The sequence below is a fragment of the Denticeps clupeoides genome, chromosome 6 (genome assembly GCF_900700375.1).
Source record: "Denticeps clupeoides chromosome 6, fDenClu1.1, whole genome shotgun sequence".
Taxonomy (NCBI): Eukaryota; Metazoa; Chordata; class Actinopteri; order Clupeiformes; family Denticipitidae; genus Denticeps; species Denticeps clupeoides.
This window is the reverse complement of record NC_041712.1, coordinates 1,044,277-1,065,671: the sequence shown is the minus strand read 5'-3', so window position 1 is coordinate 1,065,671 and position 21,395 is coordinate 1,044,277. Positions and strand designations below refer to the sequence as shown.

The following is a 21,395-nucleotide window of genomic DNA, read 5'->3' as shown; positions in this document are numbered from 1 at the left end:
ATGGTCACATTGTCCATTTGTTTCTCATTTTGTAAAGAGAGAAAACTAAAAGATCTTCACAGAATTCTTTGTGTTGAAATACCTGACAGACTAACAGCTGAGCATCATCACACAAGTCAGTGGACTCATCCACAGATAAACCTTCACATGGTGCCGTACACATGGCTTCATCTAGCTGGTTTAGCACATCCTGAGACAGTATTTCCCTTTTCTTTGTGGCAGAAGATTAGGGTTAGGTTTATTTTAACGTTTCAGCTACTGCACTCATGCATTCTTTGACAATCTCTCCATCAGTATATGGCCTTTTTTGTTGAACGTTGTTGAGCAGTGAATGTGTGACTCGGGATCCTGGTGGCCTGGTCGTATTGGATTCTGAGACTGCTAGTTTTTGGCGATCTCACTTCAGATTTGAGTGGGTATGCTTCCATTATCTCTCTTTTAATAAGTGCCACGGTTTCTGAACAGATGAGACAATTGCTCAAAAGAACAAATGTATTTATGATCAACATGGTTATTTCCATGCAATATAAAAAAGGTTTAAAAGCTTTTATCCACTGAAATCTCATTTATTTAGGGTAAAAGAGGACATGTACAATGTGAATTTTCACTGCTCTAATGCACATTAGTTTATTAATATGTACAATTCCATGTAATATGGGTTTAAAGGGTTTAAACATTTTGGACAACTGTTTAAGAATGACCTTACTAATATAACATCAGACCCAGGGGGAGTGGGGATCTTGCAAGGCCTTGAGAAACTGGTCACCTGGCCAAGGACGTGTATATGGGAAAAATTCCAAGGTGAATTCTACAGTGAAAACAGTTTTGGGCCAGGCAGGTAACATTTGATACTATTTCTACACATCCCATTTTACCCTAAACAAGTGAGTTTTCAGTGGCTCAAAACACTTAATCCCTATTTATTCTATTACGGTCTCATGCTGAAGTAAAGAAGCCTGCTCACCCGGATGGGCAGATGAAATCAATACATTTACATTTCATTTACATTTACAGCATTTATCAGAAGCCCTTATCCAGAGCGACTTACAATCAGTAGTTACAGGGACAGTCCCCCCTGGAGACACTCAGGGTTAAGTGTCCTGCTCAGGGACACGATGGTAGTAAGTGGGATTTGAACCTGGGTCTTCTGGTTCACAGGCTTACCCACTAGGCCACTACCACCCATGGATCAATCTGTCCTCTAAGGCCCGGACAGAACCTCCTAAATTAACAAGTTCTTTTAATTGAGTCATATCCAATACAAACTTATTGTCAGTGTATGGGTCGCCAGCAGATGCTGCAGGAGCAGGTAGGCCCACAGGATCTGGTCTTTCTGCAGGTTGCTTTCTGCAAGATCTTCGTGGACTGGGGGCTTTCTCTGCCATTAAATCCGGTCTTATACAGGCAAGGTTACAGAAAGGACGAACGCCGAAGTGACGAAGAGCTTGAAGACCAATTAACACTAATTAGGTCAATTGGCAACATGATTGGGTATAAAAAGAGCTTCTCAGAGTGGCAGTGTCTCTCAGAAGCCAAGATGGGTAGAGGATCACCAATTCCCACAATGTTGCGCAGAAAGATAGTGGAGCAATATCAGAAAGGTGTTACCCAGCGAAAAATTGCAAAGACTTTGCATCTATCATCATCAACTGTGCATTAGGGCTGCAACTAACGATTATTTTAATAATCGATTAATCTGTCGATTCTTTTTTGATTAATTGTAGAATCGGATAAAAAAAGAAAAAACTGAAAAACATTAATTTCCAACCCTTTATTCAAAAACAGAACCAAAATCTTTAGAAAGTCACAAACATGTTGCTCCTTGAGCTGTTATAATAATAAAATAAATGTATGCTTTACATCTGCCAAATATAGACTTTTTTTTTTTTTTTTTAATAAAGTGCCACCTGAGCTGCCAGAACGATAAATCATTTATAAAATAAAGAACAACACAAATCAGAAAATTTAACAGGATTTGTTTGAATGTCAGAACTTGTTCTCTACACTACACTGCAGATGCACACACTCACAAACTCTCACGCTGACACACACACACACACACACACACACACTCTCTCTCTCTCTCTCTCTCTCTCTCAAGCTCACTTGAAGCTTATTCATTAAATTATTACAATCAATGTAGTAAGTGCAAGGTTCATTTATACACCACATTTAAACACATCTTAAGATGACCAAGTGCTATAAAATAACTTTAAAATTAAATTAAAAAGTACAACACACACAAATATATTTGTCAATAATAACCTATATGGGACAAAGCACAGAATATACACTGCAAAAAATGCTTTTCTAAACTTTTCCTGTTTTCAGTCCAAATATCTAAAAAATCTTAAATCAAGATACATTCACTAGACACATGAAATAGCATAAGAAATTTTCTTGTTTTCTGAAAAAAACATCTCAAAATTAAGTGATTGCTTAAAACAAGCAAAATGATCTGCTAATCTTAATGAGATATAATCTCAGACAGAAGTTTTAAGCACCTGTCACGAGTGGGCTGGAAATGGCGATGAAGGAGGACGCATTCGCATGATTTCACAGGACAGGGGTTTAATACAAACTGCACAGGACAAGGGAACATTAACACACACAATGACCCGACGGTGAACAGATACGAACAGGATAGTTTTATACAATTATATAAATATACACCAGATGAACACGATCAGGGAACTTTACACAAGACTAACATGAAACTCCGGATCGGAAGTCACCCCTGCCGGTCCGGATCATGACAGCATCACTTAATTTTCTCATGGAATTTTTCTTGTCTAGTAATCTTGATTTAAGATTTTTTTAGATATTTGGACTGGAAACGAGACAAATTTACTAGGTAAGAAAAGCTTTTTTTGCAGTGTAGCTATACATGACAACAGATTGAAAAATAAATGGTCCAAAAATGGCTAGTGAATAAAAACAGGTCTTTAGTCTTTTAATGCAAAGTAACTATAGCGCCCCTGCTTTACTACTGTTATTAACGCGCTAACGCTAACTTGTCATGCTTGTCAAGCTGGATGACGGGTAAACAATATACATTTACAGATGTCCTTATCCAGAGCGACAATCAGTAGTTACAGGGACAGTCCCCCTGGAGCAACTTAGGGTTAAGTGTCTTGCTCAGGGACACAATAGGCGAGTCGTCCACACGGAGACGCAGAGAACAGTCTGAACGCTGTTTCATCCCCCCTCCACACCTGTAGGTGGCGCTGTAAGTCCCCGTCTAGTTCTCCTCCACGGCGAGTTAAACACCAGCACCAGGGACATTATGTTCCTCACTTCAAAACGGAACAAAAGTAGGATTATGTAGTGACTTACCCTGCTGCTGAACTCCCTTCCTCCTCCTCAAACAGGTGCAGGATCATTGGCGTGGTGCTCCCGTGCCGTGCCATGTCGCTTTTGCATATTTTCGCGCAGATTTCTCTGCCTCCGCCATGTATCTGTCCTCTACCTCCGCTTGTTTTTTTTTATTTTTCCTCCACGCTGTCTATGAGGCGCCAAAATCAGCTAGTATCTGTGCGCGAGAGAGACCGAGTGTGTTCACTCCGCTCCGCACTCAAATAAAGTTTTTTTTAATAATCAAACGTCTCCGCGTCGCGCGACATAATGAATCGATTAGGAAATGCGTTGCCAACTCTTTTAGTAATCGATTTTTATCGATTCATTGTTGCAGCCCTACTGTGCATAACATCATCCGAAGATTCAGAGAATCAGGAACAATCTCTGTGCGTAAGGGTCCTTAAACGACACTGCACCATAACCAAGAATGCTACTGTAAAGGAAATCACAGAATGGGCTCAGGAATACTTCCAGAAACCATTGTCAGTGAACACAATCCACTGTGCCATCCGCCGTTGCCAGCTGAAACTCTACAGTGCAAAGAAGAAGCCATTTCTAAGCAAGATCCACAAGCTCAGGCATTTTCAATGGACCAGGGATCATTTAAAATGCCGTGTGGCAAAATGGAAGACTGTTCTGTAGTCAGACGAGTCACGATTCCAAGTTCTTTTTGGAAATCTGGGACGCCATGTCATCCAACCCAAGTTGTTATCAACGCTCAGTTCAGAAGCCTGCATCTCTGATAGTATGGGGTTGCATGTCTGGAAAGGCACCATCAACTCAGGGAAGACCCTGCATTTTTCAACAAGATAATGCCAGACCACATTCTGCATCAATCACAACATCATGGCTGCGTAGGAGAAGGATCCGGGTACTGAAATGGCCAGTCTGCAGTCCAGATCTTTCACCTATAGAGAACATTTGGTGCATCATAAAGAGGAAGGTGCGACAAAGACGACCCAAGACGATTGAACAGTTAGAGGCCTGTATTAGACAAGAATAGGAGAGCATTCCTACTTCTAAACTTGAGAGACGTCAGTCAGATGTCTGTTGACTGTTGTAAGAAGGGGACATGCCACACAGTGGTGAAAATGGCCTTGTCCCAACTTTGGGATTTGTTGACACCATGAACTTCTGAACAATTCTCATTTTAAACTTTTGTTCCGTGATTTATGTTCTATTCTGAATAAAATATTAGAAGTTGGCACCTCCATTACATTCAGTTTTTATTCACGATTTGTATAGTGTCCCAACTTTTTTGGAATCCAGTTTGTAACTTTCACTCAAAGTAAATTTTAAAGGAAGTATTTTTTTACTTTTACTCAAGTAGATTTTTAGATGGGTACTTTTATTTGAGTAAAATTTAAGCAAAAATCTTTTCAGTACTTTTTCCACCTCTGATCAGATCTTGCCACAAATCATTACGATTTTATGAAGTGCTCCAGAGACAAATGTACAGGCTTGCAAACGGGAACCTCAGAGGGGAAAACTTTCTCCCTTCAATACATTAAGGCAAAAGACTGTTGTTGAGCTAAAAAAGAAAATAAAATGCTGTTAGAACAAATAGCAGAAAGCAATATATTTCCAGGGTTATATTACATCACATACATCACATACATCATTCACAAATTCTCTTCCCTGGTCCGAGAGAATTCTTTTAGGACAAGTATGTCTACATATAATAGAACAAATATGGTGTTTTTTTTTCATTGGGAAAAGCTTCAACCCATTTAGAAAGAAATCGGTTGCTGTCAAGGTATACTGGAAGCCATTCTCAGTTTTTGGTAAAGGGCCAGTCAGATCATTGCCAATAAGCTCCCATACAGCAGAAACCAATCACAACAAAGCACAGACATTTACTTTTATATTGACACCTTATATATACATTTCAATTGATGTTTTAATTATTCATAAAAAGGGCACAATATAAATGACATATACATAGACATTCTGATGGCTGTGAAGCTGCCAAAGGCTTTCCAACCTTCTGGCACAATCACATTCAAAGGCCTTTAATAGTGCTGCACGATTAATCTAATCGCAATTGTAATCGCAATGTCAGTCTGTGCGATTACATGAACGCAAAAAGCTGCGATTTAAATGATTAGTACATGGATTGGATCGGCAACATTTTTGCGAGTCTCACTTCAGTCGGATGTGACGTATTTGGTCACATGACTTTCGATTCGGAGACATATGGGTAGACGTTGCATGACGAGCTGCATCGTACGTCAACGTCGCCGCCATATTGCGATGGGCTCTACTGTGGCGTGAAGCATATACATGTCTATGGAGAGAGGTGCATAAAAATGCCTCACTCTTGTGCTGCTTGGGGCTGTACAAACCGCTGTATGCTCCAAACCAGGGATTACATTTCATAGGTAAGGCTGGACAATTGTTTTTAATATATTTGGCCATTATAAAATCCCCGTTTTATAAGTCTTAACCTTCGCTAAGCTAGGCTAAGCTAGTGAAGCTATGCATTCCTGTGTTCAAGTCAGCTTCCAAACAACGTTTTGGCTAAACATAGGCATTAACTATTTAGACTGTTCTTAGCTGTTTAGTTAACTTTTCTCAAACTTTGAAGGTTTCCTAAAGAAATTCACCTCAGTTTACAAATCTTAACCTAAGCTAGCAAAGCTATGCATCCCTGTGTTCAAGTCAGCCTCCAAACAACGTTTTGGTTAAACGTAAGAACTATAATACAGGATTTTATAACGGCCAAATATAATCAAAACAGTTGTTTAGCCTTACCAGGGTTTGTCGTTCGACAGTAATGTAAAAGATTTTTTTTGTGATTTATTTAATTTTGTAGAATATTGTATTTTGAAAGCACTGGGCATTTCAGGTTATAAGTAGTTTGTATGTTTATCATATCACAATCGCAATATTGATCTCAATAATCGCAATATTGTGCAGCCCTAGCCTTTAAGAAAATCAACTCATTCACAATTCACAAATATTTGAAACATCCCAAAAAAAGCAAACTCATACCCAGTTTTCAACATCAATGCCGCGGAAATAAAATCTAGAGCACATTGCAGTGAGTATTTTCATGATGCCTAAATGCCCCATGGCAAAGAGTGAAATTCCCTGAAGAACTTTCTTGCATCTTCTTTTGTCTTTATGAAAGTGAAAGTTGTCATTGTGAAACCCTGTAGCACAGCACACGGTGACACAATAAAACGTGTCCTCTGCATTTAACCATCACCCTTGGTGATCAGTGGGTACCATGACAGGCGCCCGCGGAGCAGTGTGTGGGGACGGTGCTTTGCTCAGCGGATCAGGACTCAAACCAGCAACGTTTTGCCGCTTCCTTAACCGCTAGGCCACCACTGCCCCTGACTTTTCTCTCCTTCTGCAGTTAACATTAATGCAGAAACTAATATCATTATTTCACCAAGATACCAGCTACGTTTCAATCTATTGCAGATTGCAGAATTTGGAAGCATACCTTCTAAGGTTTAATTTCTGGGATTTATTATATCCACAGGGGTATATAGCCAGAGACAGAGAGTTGAATAGTTCTGCCCACCTGCCCAATCAATTTTGATAATCAAATACTTACTGCTACTAACATTTGTGTAGTCAAACAGTGGCTAAACCCATATGGAAACACATGTGTCAGCATTTGTGCATAAACCACACTGTAAACTGAATAGCGCTGCACACATATTTTGTGTTTGACTAATAATGTTACAGAGCAGAGCATCTGTCTTCCACCCCATAGTAAAGTCACAGTTGTACACCTGTATATATTGTACTGTTAGTTCATTGTCTATAGTGCCAGACAAATCTATACAAAATGCCTCAGTGTATGGACCTGCCCTGAATATAGTTATTTTCTCCAAATGGATATTTCATATTAAATACAAAAAATTATGTCTATAGTTGTCTACAAACCCATACAAATTCTTGTTGATTTGGATAATAGTGTAAAAATAAATGTATGAGTGGTAACGCTACAAGGCTCATCTTTCAGCTACCATTGGTGGCCTTTTTTGTATTTGTGTAACCCGTTGTCCCTGGACCTGTCTCTTCCAGGTACTCTGCGTTGGGATCGTATAGTAGACAGGACACAGAACTAAACTCCTCCATACCTGTAAAAACAAAACATGGGTTATGTGTGCAGAGCGTCTCACACCGGGCTCCCCTGAAGAATTATGCAACGCGCTCGGTGAACGAGATGCTGCTCATGTTCCAAGCGCGCCGAAATAAAACCAACTTTATCAAACACTCTCGCTCCATTAATACCACTCTAATTTACTTCTATATGGGCAATATACACCATGGTGAAAATGAATTTTGGTCCCAAACCGGATTCATTCACTTTTCCCATGACACGACAAACCTACCTCTTAAAGGTAAGAAAGGGTCTGACCGGACCATGCATGCGCACGCAGGTACCCGCGTAATCAGCCCAATAATGCTCGCGCGCTTGCACACACACCCAGAACCAAAAGGCAGGAGATATAAAAAAAAAAAACACATTTTAGAACCAAACAAAATGCACAAACAGGAAAGAAAAACGTCAAAATACCAGAAGTTGCATGTTTTGGTGAAATACATTTGCATAGTTCTGCATGTAGTTATATTTTGAATGAAAAAAAATGATATGCACATTTTTTAACATAAAAGTATGCTATATTTAATACATTTGTAAACACATATCTAATATTTATAACGAATAAAGAGAATAAAAATTATTTTCTCAAATTTGCCCGTTTATGGTGCTTTAATTCTGTATTCTTGGCCCTGATAAGACATTCATTTAAAAGGCCCGCTACCCTCCCAAGATGGCGGGTCTGTTGACGCATCCGCTCCCATAGACGCCATATTCAAAAAATGGTTTAAATTCACCAGCAAGCGAAGTTTTCCCAACAGGGTAGCACACTTCGATGGGCATGCGCAGACTTCCAGGTAGGATGATTCGATAGGTAGCATTTATTGTCAGAACACCTTGCTTCACATATTAAAAAAAAACAAACATACATTATACACAAAAAAGGAGACAAAGGACGCAAGTAGCATTTTTCCACAAGGCAGCATCAATGGACAGAACAAAAAAAACTGGGAAAAATGAAATGGAACAGCACGAAACGGCACTTAAAAGTTACAAGATTAAAAAAACGCGCGTTAATGAGTCACAAGGCACATAAGTAAAAGTTCAACACGTTCGGCGTCGAAGCCACAGAAAATTTTAATCTACGGATGCATCGAAAGTAATTTAAAAAAAAGAGAAAAACTTTGCTAAAAGACATAACACTGAAAAATGAATTATTCTGTACATGTGATGTTATGGCTGTGTGTTCTTACCTCAGTAATTGAATTGCAAATTCATAATCATACTTCAAACATCATACCAATCGTGGGCAGCGGTGGCCCAGCGGTTAGGGAAGCGGACTTGGAATCTCGAGGTTGTGGGTTCGTATTTGCGGTAGCGCGTATCTATTCCTCACGTTCGTCGCAGTGTCACTGCAGCGCAGGCAGAGAGTGACATGGCAGCTGATGGAGTTTTAAAATGCTTCTAAATACTTCTGCTCATTGAAATTCATCGTGCAGAGTGCTTAAAACAGTTTTATTTCTCGTTGCGTGCCACACTGTATAGAAGCTTTGACCTTTGGACAGGGAGCCCTCACACAGATGTGGATGAGCTCTGACTGAGCTGAGATGGGCGGCCGACTCACACAGTCCAGGTATGCAGCTCACACGGTAAATTCAGTCAAAGCGGCTTCTGACGTAGCCTGACAGAAATCTCGGAATTTATACTATTTATAAATACAATATCAGTAATCTGTTCCACAAAATTTAGATACCAGACATTATCTGACATTCATGTGCTGTTCTCAAACAAAGAAAGTCTTTTAATTTGAACTCATTAACTTTTCAATGCAAATTGATCAAATAGATGGACCCCTAAGTTAAAGTGAAGTGATTGTCACATGTGATACACAGCAGCACAGCACACGGTGAAATTTGTCCTCTGCATTTAACCCATCACCCTGAGTGAACAGTGGGCAGCCATGTCAGGCGCCCAGGGAGCAGTGTGTGGGGACGGTGCTTTGCTCAGTGGCACCTCAGTGGCACCTTTGGCGGATCAGGATTCGAACCGGCAACCTTCTGAATACGGGGCCGCTTCCTTAACCGCTAGGCCACCACTGCCCCCATGTGTTCTCCTGGAGTGAAACTCTCAGCACAGTTCTTCTTGAAGTGGGTCCAGATGTCGGAGATTGCAGCAAATTTTACTGTTTTCACCTGTTTTGCCTTTGTGTCCTTGTCATCAAATCGAAGGTGTTACATTCATTTCAATTATGCATCTCGGGGCATTGTCTCTTTGATTACTGGCATCACAAATTTTTCTGACCAGCAATCCACAATGGCACCAACAGGACACATGATTGCTCTAACAAACAGAATTGAAATGAATGCCATCAATTGATGAATTGCCAAATTCCAGTTCGGCTCTGTTCTGAGATTTACATGAACCTCACTCTAAATGGGTTTGTATAAATCTCATATGTACTATGACAATGACAAACAGACTTTGTGGGCCCAGCTTGTGCAGTAAAGCACGAGTGATTTGCTACTGCACTGGGCACTCCAATGGTCTCCTCAACCCACACAGTACCGTCCTTTGCTGTCTGGCTCAGAGAGGGCTTCCCAGTACCACAGTGCATCTTCTGTGGAGGCATGTTGGGTTCTTGTTCCATCTCCTTTTCAGATTCTTATGAGGATGTATCAGTGGCCTGCTGGAAAATTTAAATCTTGGTTCCACCAAGAGTTGAACTCAGATCACTGGATTCAAAGTCCAGAGTGCTAACCATTACACCAAAGAACCACAGCTAACCTCATTTTTCAGTTAAGAATTGCGTCAGACGGGCAAACCACACACGTTTACAATAGAGTTTAATAAGCATTTTTGGAAAAGGGTCAATTTACTTAAGCTTCAATCAACAAGCATTCAGGCAAGAACAAGAACGGCTTGGTTTGCTCTATTCATAGTCTATTAGAGTGTAGGTTTTGTTTTTTCATTTACAAACCACCATAAAAAGCAACATGCACCTGAGATTTGATCTTGAATTAATGGCAACATAACATTCAAGCCACATATGAATGAGTGGATTACATATTTTGCTTAAGCTTGAAACAATAAGCATGAACACGAGTTCTCACTGAGGCTTGAACTGTGATCAATGGATTTAGGGTGCTGATTGTTAAACGTTAAACCATGGAGCCCACAATAAACATCTTCTTACAGCTTTGAATGGCAAAACACATGCATTTTAACAAACTGCTTTTTGACATTAAGTTAAGGTCCCACCGAGATTTGAACTCGGATCGCTGGATTCAAAGTCCAGCATGCTAACCATTACACCATGGTACCTACCCCTTAAGCAGGCAAGTGATTGTCATTGTGATAAACTGCAGAAAAAACCTGCAGCACACAATTGAAAAACTTTTAAAATGAAAGTATTTACATGGCTTTGTTAGCTTTTTTTGCCTTTTCTCCATCATAATTTGACAGTAAAGCGGGAGTTTTCACTCTTTGATATGTGTTCAAGCCCCTTTGGTTTAAAGTTCAAGATTTTCAAGCAGAGTTTGTGTACGGACAAACCAGCTGAAGAATGCCCAATCTTGTCTGATCTAAGAAGGCTTGGGCCTGGTTAGTACTTGGATGGGAGACTACCTGGGAATACCAGGTGCTGTAAGCTTTAACTATTGAAAAACTTTGAAAATGAAAGTATTTACATGGCTTTGTTAGCTTTTTTTTGCCTTTTCTCCATCATAATTTGACAGTAAAGCGGGAGTTTTCGCACTTTATAATGTTTTCAAAGCCCTTTTATTTAAAGTCCAAGATTTTCAAGCAGAGTTTGCTTACGGACATGCCAGCTGAAAATTGCACAATCTTGTCTGATCTCAGAAGCTAAGAAGGCTTGGGCCTGGTTAGTACTTGGATGGGAGACTACGTGGGAATGCCAGGTGCTGTAAGCTTTAACTATTGAAAAACTTTTAAAATGAAAGTATTTACATGGCTTTGTTAGCTTTTTTTGCCTTTTCTCCATCATAATTTGACAGTAAAGCGGGAGTTTTCACTCTTTGATATGTGTTCAAGCCCCTTTGGTTTAAAGTTCAAGATTTTCAAGCAGAGTTTGTGTACGGACAAACCAGCTCAAGAATACCCAATCTTGCCTGATCTCAGAAGCTAAGAAGGCTTGGGCCTGGTTAGTACTTGGATGGGAGACTACGTGGGAATGCCAGGTGCTGTAAGCTTTAACTATTGTAAAACTTTTAAAATGAAAGTATTTACATCACTTTGTTAACTTTTTTTAAAGTAAGTTAAGGGTTTTTTTCTTTCTTTGATATGTTTTCCCGCCTTTTTTCTTTTTTTTTTTTTTTTAAACTTCTCTTCAGGTTTCTTTGTCTGTGTGTGCTCTACAACGATCATTCACAGGCTTGGCTATGGAGTGGGGTGGAGCTGAATCGATTAGGTGGGGTTTTCCAGCCCTCGGCCTTCAGGTGCTACGCACCCTGATGTCAATTTAATATCTGATATGTCATATTTGACAGTAAAGCGGGAGTTTTCACTCTTTGATATGTGTTCAAGCCCCTTTGGTTTAAAGTTCAAGATTTTCAAGCAGAGTTTGCTTACGGACATGCCAGCTGAAGATTGCTCAATCTTGTCTGATCTCAGAAGGTAAGAAGGCTTGGGCCTGGTTAGTACTTGGATGGGAGACTACCTGGGAATACCAGCTGCTGTAAGCTTTAACTATTGAAAAACTTTTAAAATGAAAGTATTTACATGGCTTTGTTAGCTTTTTTTGCCTTTTCTCCATCATAATTTGACAGTAAAGCGGGAGTTTTCACTCTTTGATATGTGTTCAAGCCCCTTTGGTTTAAAGTTAAAGATTTTCAAGCAGAGTTTGTGTATGGACAAACCAGCTGAAGAATGCCCAATCTTATCTGATCTCAGAAGCTAAGAAGGCTTGGGCCTGGTTAGTACTTGGATGGGAGACTACGTGGGAATGCCAGGTGCTGTAACCTTTAACTATTGTAAAACTTTTAAAATGAAAGTATTTACATCACTTTGTTAACTTTTTTTTAAAGTAAGTTAAGGGGTATTTTCTTTCTTTGATATGTTTTCCCGCCTTTATTTTATTTATTTATTTTTTTAAACTTCTCTTCAGGTTTCTTTGTCTGTGCGTGCTCTACAACGATCATTCACAGGCTTGGCTATGGAGTGGGGTGGAGCTGAATCTGACAGGTGGGGTTTTCCAGCCCTCGGCCTTAAGGTGCTACGCACCCTGATGTCAGTTTAATATCTGATACGTCATATTAAGCGGATTTTTAGAACAGGGAGTCGGCAAGAGGGCCTGCTTCATCCGCTCCATTCATCGACCCAGTATTGCATTGCCTCTAGAAGGTGTGCACTTTATTTATTGTATTGCAAATAAAAGCTTACCACTCCAACTTTTTGCCTTTTCTCCATGTAAATTTGACAGTAAAGCGGGAGTTTTCACTCTTTGATATGTGTTTAAGCCCCTTTGGTTTAAAGTTCAAGATTTTCAAACAGAGTTTGTGTACGGACAAACCAGCTGAAGAATGCCCAATCTTGTCTGATCTCAGAAGCTAAGAAGGTTTGGGCCTGGTTATTACTTGGATGGGAGACTACCTGGGAATACCAGGTGCTGTAAGCTTTAACTATTGAAAAACTTTTAAAACGAAAGTATTTACATGGCTTTGTTAGCTTTTTTTGCCTTTTCTCCATCATAATTTAACAGAAAAGCGGGAGTTTTCACTCTTTGATATGTGTTCAAGCCCCTTTGGTTTAAAGTTCAAGATTTTCAAGCAGAGTTTGTGTACAGACATGCCAGCTGAAGATTGCCCAATCTTGTCTGATCTCAGAAGCTAAGAAGGCTTGGGCCTGGTTAGTACTTGGATGGGAGACTACGTGGGAATGCCTGGTGCTGTAAGCTTTAACTATTGAAAAACTTTTAAAATGAAAGTATTTACATGGCTTTGTTAGCTTTTTTTGCCTTTTCTCCATCATAATTTGACAGTAAAGCGGGAGTTTTCACTCTTTGATATGTGTTCAAGCCCCTTTGGCTTAAAGTTCAAGATTTTCAAGCACAGTTTGTGTATGGACAAACCAGCTGAAGAATGCCCAATCTTGTCTGATCTCAGAAGTCAAGAAGGCTTGGGCCTGGTTAGTACTTGGATGGGAGACTACGTGGGAATGCCAGGTGCTGTAACCTTTAACTATTGTAAAACTTTTAAAATGAAAGTATTTACATCACTTTGTTAACTTTTTTTTAAAGTAAGTTAAGGGGTATTTTCTTTCTCTGATATGTTTTCCCGCCTTTTTTCTTTTTTTTTTTTTTTTTTTTTAAACTTCTCTTCAGGTTTCTTTGTCTGTGTGTGCTCTACAACGATCATTCACAGGCTTGGCTATGGAGTGGGGTGGAGCTGAATCGATTAGGTGGGGTTTTCCAGCCCTCGGCCTTAAGGTGCTACGCACCCTGATGTCAGTTTAATATCTGATATGTCATATTAAGCGGATTTTTAGAACAAGGAGTCGGCAAGAGGGCCTGCTCCATCCGCTCCATTCATCGACCCAGTATTGCATCGCCTCAAGAAGGTGTGCACTTTATTTGTTGTATTGCAAATAAAAGCTTACCACTCCAACTTTTTGCCTTTTCTCCATAATAATTTGACAGTAAAGCGGGAGTTTTCACTCTTTGATATGTGTTCAAGCCCCTTTGGCTTAAAGTTCAAGATTTTCAAGCAGAGTTTGTGTACGGACAAACCAGCTGAAGAATGCCCAATCTTGTCTGATCTCAGAAGCTAAGAAGGTTTGGATCTGGTTATTACTTGGATGGGAGACTACCTGGTAATACCAGGTGCTGTAAGCTTTAACTATTGAAAAACTTTTAAAATGAAAGTATTTACATGGCTTTGTTAGCTTTTTTTGCCTTTTCTCCATCATAATTTGACAGTAAAGCGGGAGTTTTCACTCTTTGATATGTGTTCAAGCCCCTTTGGTTTAAAGTTCAAGATTTTCAAGCAGAGTTTGTGTACGGACAAACCAGCTGAAGAATGCCCAATCTTGTCTGATCTCAGAAGCTAAGAAGGCTTGGGCCTGGTTAGTACTTGGCTGGCAGACTACCTGGGAATACCAGGTGCTGTAAGCTTTAACTATTGAAAAACTTTTAAAATGAAAGTATTTACATGGTTTTGTTAGCTTTTTTTGCCTTTTCTCCATCATAATTTGACAGTAAAGCGGGAGTTTTCACTCTTTGATATGTGTTCAAGCCCCTTTGGTTTAAAGTTCAAGATTTTCAAGCAGAGTTTGCTTACGGACATGCCAGCTGAAGATTGCTCAATCTTGTCTGATCTCAGAAGGTAAGAAGGCTTGGGCCTGGTTAGTACTTGGATGGGAGACTACGTGGGAATGCCAGGTGCTGTAACCTTTAACTATTGTAAAACTTTTAAAATGAAAGTATTTACATCACTTTGTTAACTTTTTTTTAAAGTAAGTTAAGGGGTATTTTCTTTCTTTGATATGTTTTCCCGCCTTTATTTTATTTATTTATTTTTTTAAACTTCTCTTCAGGTTTCTTTGTCTGTGCGTGCTCTACAACGATCATTCACAGGCTTGGCTATGGAGTGGGGTGGAGCTGAATCTGACAGGTGGGGTTTTCCAGCCCTCGGCCTTAAGGTGCTACGCACCCTGATGTCAGTTTAATATCTGATACGTCATATTAAGCGGATTTTTAGAACAGGGAGTCGGCAAGAGGGCCTGCTTCATCCGCTCCATTCATCGACCCAGTATTGCATTGCCTCTAGAAGGTGTGCACTTTATTTATTGTATTGCAAATAAAAGCTTACCACTCCAACTTTTTGCCTTTTCTCCATGTAAATTTGACAGTAAAGCGGGAGTTTTCACTCTTTGATATGTGTTTAAGCCCCTTTGGTTTAAAGTTCAAGATTTTCAAACAGAGTTTGTGTACGGACATGCCAGCTGAAGATTGCCAAATCTTGTCTGATCTATGAAGCTAGGAAGGCTTGGGCCTGGTTAGTAGTTGGATGGGAGACTACGTGGGAATGCCATGTGCTGTAAGCTTTAACTATTGAAAAACATTTAAATTGAAAGTATTTACATGGCTTTGTTAGCTTTTTTTGCCTTTTCTCCATCATAATTTGACAGTAAAGCGGGAGTTTTCACTCTTTGATATGTGTTCAAGCCCCTTTGGCTTAAAGTTCAAGATTTTCAAGCAGAGTTTGTGTACGGACAAACCAGCTGAAGAATGCCCAATCTTGTCTGATCTCAGAAGCTAAGAAGGTTCGGGCCTGGTTATTACTTGGATGGGAGACTACCTGGGAATACCAGGTGCTGTAAGCTTTAACTATTGAAAAACTTTTAAACGAAAGTATTTACATGGCTTTGATAGCTTTTTTTGCCTTTTCTCCATCATAATTTGACAGAAAAGCGGGAGTTTTCACTCTTTGATATGTGTTCAAGCCCCTTTGGTTTAAAGTTCAAGATTTTCAAGCAGAGTTTGTGTACAGACATGCCAGCTGAAGATTGCCCAATCTTGTCTGATCTCAGAAGCTAAGAAGGCTTGGGCCTGGTTAGTACTTGGATGGGAGACTACGTGGGAATGCCATGTGCTGTAAGCTTTAACTATTGAAAAACTTTTAAAATGAAAGTATTTACATGGTTTGTTAGCTTTTTTTGCCTTTTCTCCATCATAATTCGACAGTAAAGCGGGAGTTTTCACTCTTTGATATGTGTTCAAGCCCCTTTGGCTTAAAGTTCAAGATTTTCAAGCAGAGTTTGTGTATGGACAAACCAGCTGAAGAATGCCCAATCTTGTCTGATCTCAGAAGTCAAGAAGTCTTGGGCCTGGTTAGTACTTGGATGGGAGACTACGTGGGAATGCCAGGTGCTGTAACCTTTAACTATTGTAAAACTTTTAAAATGAAAGCATTTACATCACTTTGTTAACTTTTTTTTAAAGTAAGTTAAGGGGTATTTTCTTTCTCTGATATGTTTTCCCGCCTTTTTTCTTTTTTTTTAAACTTCTCTTCAGGTTTCTTTGTCTGTGTGTGCTCTACAACGATCATTCACAGGCTTGGCTATGGAGTGGGGTGGAGCTGAATCGATTAGGTGGGGTTTTCCAGCCCTCGGCCTTAAGGTGCTACGCACCCTGATGTCAGTTTAATATCTGATACGTCATATTAAGCAGATTTTTAAAACAAGGAGTCGGCAAGAGGGCCTGCTCCATCCGCTCCATTCATCGACCCAGTATTGCATTGCCTCAAGAAGGTGTGCACTTTATTTGTTGTATTGCAAATAAAAGCTTACCACTCCAACTTTTTGCCTTTTCTCCATAATAATTTGACAGTAAAGCGGGAGTTTTCACTCTTTGATATGTGTTCAAGCCCCTTTGGCTTAAAGTTCAAGATTTTCAAGCAGAGTTTGTGTACGGACAAACCAGCTGAAGAATGCCCAATCTTGTCTGATCTCAGAAGCTAAGAAGGTTTGGATCTGGTTATTACTTGGATGGGAGACTACCTGGGAATACCAGGTGCTGTAAGCTTTAACTATTGAAAAACTTTTAAAATGAAAGTATTTACATGGCTTTGTTAGCTTTTTTTGCCTTTTCTCCATCATAATTTGACAGTAAAGCGGGAGTTTTCACTCTTTGATATGTGTTCAAGCCCCTTTGGTTTAAAGTTCAAGATTTTCAAGCAGAGTTTGTGTACGGACAAACCAGCTGAAGAATGCCCAATCTTGTCTGATCTCAGAAGCTAAGAAGGTTGGGCCTGGTTATTACTTGGATGGGAGACTACCTGGGAATACCAGGTGCTGTAAGCTTTAACTATTGAAAAACTTTTAAAATGAAAGTATTTACATGGCTTTGTTAGCTTTTTTTTGCCTTTTCTCCATCATAATTTGACAGTAAAGCGGGAGTTTTCACTCTTTGATATGTGTTCAAGCCCCTTTGGTTTAAAGTTCAAGATTTTCAAGCAGAGTTTGTGTACGGACATGCCAGCTGAAGATTGCCCAATCTTGTCTGATCTCAGAAGCTAAGAAGGCTTGGGCCTGGTTAGTACTTGGATGGGAGACTACGTGGGAATGCCATGTGCTGTAAGCTTTAACTATTGAAAAACTTTTAAAATGAAAGTATTTACATGGTTTTGTTAGCTTTTTTTGCCTTTTCTCCATCATAATTTGACAGTAAAGCGGGAGTTTTCACTCTTTGATATGTGTTCAAGCCCCTTTGGCTTAAAGTTCAAGATTTTCAAGCAGAGTTTGTGTATGGACAAACCAGCTGAAGAATGCCCAATCTTGTCTGATCTCAGAAGCTAAGAAGGCTTGGGCCTGGTTAGTACTTGGATGGGAGACTACGTGGGAATGCCAGGTGCTGTAACCTTTAACTATTGTAAAACTTTTAAAATGAAAGTATTTACATCACTTTGTTAACTTTTTTTTAAAGTAAGTTAAGGGGTATTTTCTTTCTTTGATATGTTTTCCCGCCTTTTTTTTTTTTTTTTTTAAACTTCTCTTCAGGTTTCTTTGTCTGTGCGTGCTCTACAACGATCATTCACAGGCTTGGCTATGGAGTGGGGTGGAGCTGAATCGATTAGGTGGGGTTTTCCAGCCCTCGGCCTTAAGGTGCTACGCACCCTGATGTCAGTTTAATATCTGATACGTCATATTAAGCGGATTTTTAGAACAGGGAGTCGGCAAGAGGGCCTGCTCCATCCGCTCCATTCATCGACCCAGTATTGCATTGCCTCTAGAAGGTGTGCACTTTATTTGTTGTATTGCAAATAAAAGCTTACCACTCCAACTTTTTGCCTTTTCTCCATGATAATTTGACAGTAAAGCGGGAGTTTTCACTCTTTGATATGTGTTCAAGCCCCTTTGGCTTAAAGTTCAAGATTTTCAAGCAGAGTTTGTGTACGGACAAACCAGCTGAAGAATGCCCAATCTTGTCTGATCTCAGAAGATAGAAGGCTTGGGCCTGGTTAGTACTTGGATGGGAGACTACCTGGGAATACCAGGTGCTGTAAGCTTTAACTATTGAAAAACTTTTAAAATGAAAGTATTTACATGGCTTTGTTAGCTTTTTTTGCCTTTTCTCCATCATAATTTGACAGTAAAGCGGGAGTTTTCACTCTTTGATATGTGTTCAAGCCCCTTTGGTTTAAAGTTCAAGATTTTCAAGCAGAGTTTGCTGTACGGACAATGCCAGCTGAAAAATTGCCCAATCTTGTCTGATCTCAGAAGCTAAGAAGGCTTGGGCCTGGTTAGTACTTGGATGGGAGACTACCTGGGAATACCAGCTGCTGTAAGCTTTAACTATTGAAAAACTTTTAAAATGAAAGTATTTACATGGCTTTGTTAGCTTTTTTTGCCTTTTCTCCATCATAATTTGACAGTAAAGCGGGAGTTTTCACTCTTTGATATGTGTTCAAGCCCCTTTGGTTTAAAGTTCAAGATTTTCAAGCAGAGTTTGTGTACGGACAACCAGCTGAAGAATGCCCAATCTTGTCTGATCTCAGAAGCTAAGAAGGCTGGGCCTGGTTAGTACTTGGATGGGAGACTACCTGGGAATACCAGGTGCTGTAAGCTTTAACTATTGAAAAACTTTTAAAATGAAAGTATTTACATGGCTTTTGTTAGCTTTTTTTTGCCTTTTCTCCATCATAATTTGACAGTAAAGCGGGAGTTTTCACTCTTTGATATGTGTTCAAGCCCCTTTGGCTTAAAGTTCAAGATTTTCAAGCAGAGTTTGTGTATGGACAAACCAGCTGAAGAATGCCCAATCTTGTCTGATCTCAGAAGCTAAGAAGGCTTGGGCCTGGTTAGTACTTGGATGGGAGACTACGTGGGAATGCCAGGTGCTGTAACCTTTAACTATTGTAAAACTTTTAAAATGAAAGTATTTACATCACTTTGTTAACTTTTTTTTAAAGTAAGTTAAGGGGTATTTTCTTTCTCTGATATGTTTTCCCGCCTTTATTTTATTTTTTTTTTTTTTAAACTTCTCTTCAGGTTTCTTTGTCTGTGCGTGCTCTACAACGATCATTCACAGGCTTGGCTATGGAGTGGGGTGGAGCTGAATCTGACAGGTGGGGTTTTCCAGCCCTCGGCCTTAAGGTGCTACGCACCCTGATGTCAGTTTAATATCTGATACGTCATATTAAGCGGATTTTTAGAACAGGGAGTCGGCAAGAGGGCCTGCTTCATCCGCTCCATTCATCGACCCAGTATTGCATTGCCTCTAGAAGGTGTGCACTTTATTTATTGTATTGCAAATAAAAGCTTACCACTCCAACTTTTTGCCTTTTCTCCATGTAAATTTGACAGTAAAGCGGGAGTTTTCACTCTTTGATATGTGTTTAAGCCCCTTTGGTTTAAAGTTCAAGATTTTCAAGCAGAGTTTGTGTACGGACATGCCAGCTGAAGATTGCCAAATCTTGTCTGATCTATGAAGCTAGGAAGGCTTGGGCCTGGTTAGTACTTGGATGGGAGACTACGTGGGAATGCCATGTGCTGTAAGCTTTAACTATTGAAAAACATTTAAATTGAAAGTATTTACATGGCTTTGTTAGCTTTTTTTGCCTTTTCTCCATCATAATTTGACAGTAAAGCGGGAGTTTTCACTCTTTGATATGTGTTCAAGCCCCTTTGGCTTAAAGTTCAAGATTTTCAAGCAGAGTTTGTGTACGGACAAACCAGCTGAAGAATGCCCAATCTTGTCTGATCTCAGAAGCTAAGAAGGTTTGGGCCTGGTTATTACTTGGATGGGAGACTACCTGGAAATACCAGGTGCTGTAAGCTTTAACTATTGAAAAACTTTTAAAACGAAAGTATTTACATGGTTTTGTTAGCTTTTTTTGCCTTTTCTCCATCATAATTTGACAGTAAAGCGGGAGTTTTCACTCTTTGATATGTGTTCAAGCCCCTTTGGTTTAAAGTTCAAGATTTTCAAGCAGAGTTTGTGTATGGACAAACCAGCTGAAGAATGCCCAATCTTGTCTGATCTCAGAAGTCAAGAAGGCTTGGGCCTGGTTAGTACTTGGATGGGAGACTACGTGGGAATGCCAGGTGCTGTAACCTTTAACTATTGTAAAACTTTTAAAATGAAAGTATTTACATCACTTTGTTAACTTTTTTTTAAAGTAAGTTAAGGGGTATTTTCTTTCTCTGATATGTTTTCCCGCCTTTTTTCTTTTTTCTTTTTTTTTTTTTTTAAATTTCTCTTCAGGTTTCTTTGTCTGTGTGTGCTCTACAACGATCATTCACAGGCTTGGCTATGGAGTGGGGTGGAGCTGAATCGATTAGGTGGGGTTTTCCAGCCCTCGGCCTTAAGGTGCTACGCACCCTGATGTCAGTTTAATATCTCATACGTCATATTAAGCAGATTTTTAGAACAAGGAGTCGGCAAGAGGGACCTGCTCCATCCGCTCCATTCATCGACCCAGTATTGCATTGCCTCAAGAAGGTGTGCACTTTATTTGTTGTATTGCAAATAAAAGCTTACCACTCCAACTTTTTGCCTTTTCTCCATAATAATTTGACAGTAAAGCGGGAGTTTTCACTCTTTGATATGTGTTCAAGACCCTTTGGCTTAAAGTTCAAGATTTTCAAGCAGAGTTTGTGTACGGACAAACCAGCTGAAGAATGCCCAATCTTGTCTGATCTCAGAAGCTAAGAAGGCTTGGATCTGGTTATTACTTGGATGGGAGACTACCTGGGAATACCAGGTGCTGTAAGCTTTAACTATTGAAAAACTTTTAAAATGAAAGTATTTACATGGCTTTGTTAGCTTTTTTTGCCTTTTCTATCATAATTTGACAGTAAAGCGGGAGTTTTCACTCTTTGATATGTGTTCAAGCCCCTTTGGCTTAAAGTTCAAGATTTTCAAGCAGAGTTTGTGTACGGACAAACCAGCTGAAGAATGCCCAATCTTGTCTGATCTCAGAAGCTAAGAAGGTTTGGATCTGGTTATTACTTGGGATGG

The 21,395-nt window shown here is 39.7% G+C and overlaps 2 non-coding genes and 1 pseudogene across 2 annotated transcripts; 1 reads left to right on the top strand and 2 right to left on the bottom strand.

Annotated features, from left to right (window-relative positions):
• Positions 1–10,123: 10,123 nt before the first annotated feature.
• Positions 10,124–10,195, bottom strand: trnaq-uug (transfer RNA glutamine (anticodon UUG)). The gene has a single exon. It is a non-coding gene; the product is annotated as a tRNA-Gln (tRNA).
• A 474-nt stretch (positions 10,196–10,669) lies between these two features.
• On the bottom strand, positions 10,670–10,741 carry trnaq-uug (transfer RNA glutamine (anticodon UUG)). The gene has a single exon. It is a non-coding gene; the product is annotated as a tRNA-Gln (tRNA).
• A 489-nt stretch (positions 10,742–11,230) lies between these two features.
• On the top strand, positions 11,231–11,349 carry LOC114793264 (uncharacterized; annotated as a pseudogene).
• Positions 11,350–21,395: the final 10,046 nt, after the last annotated feature.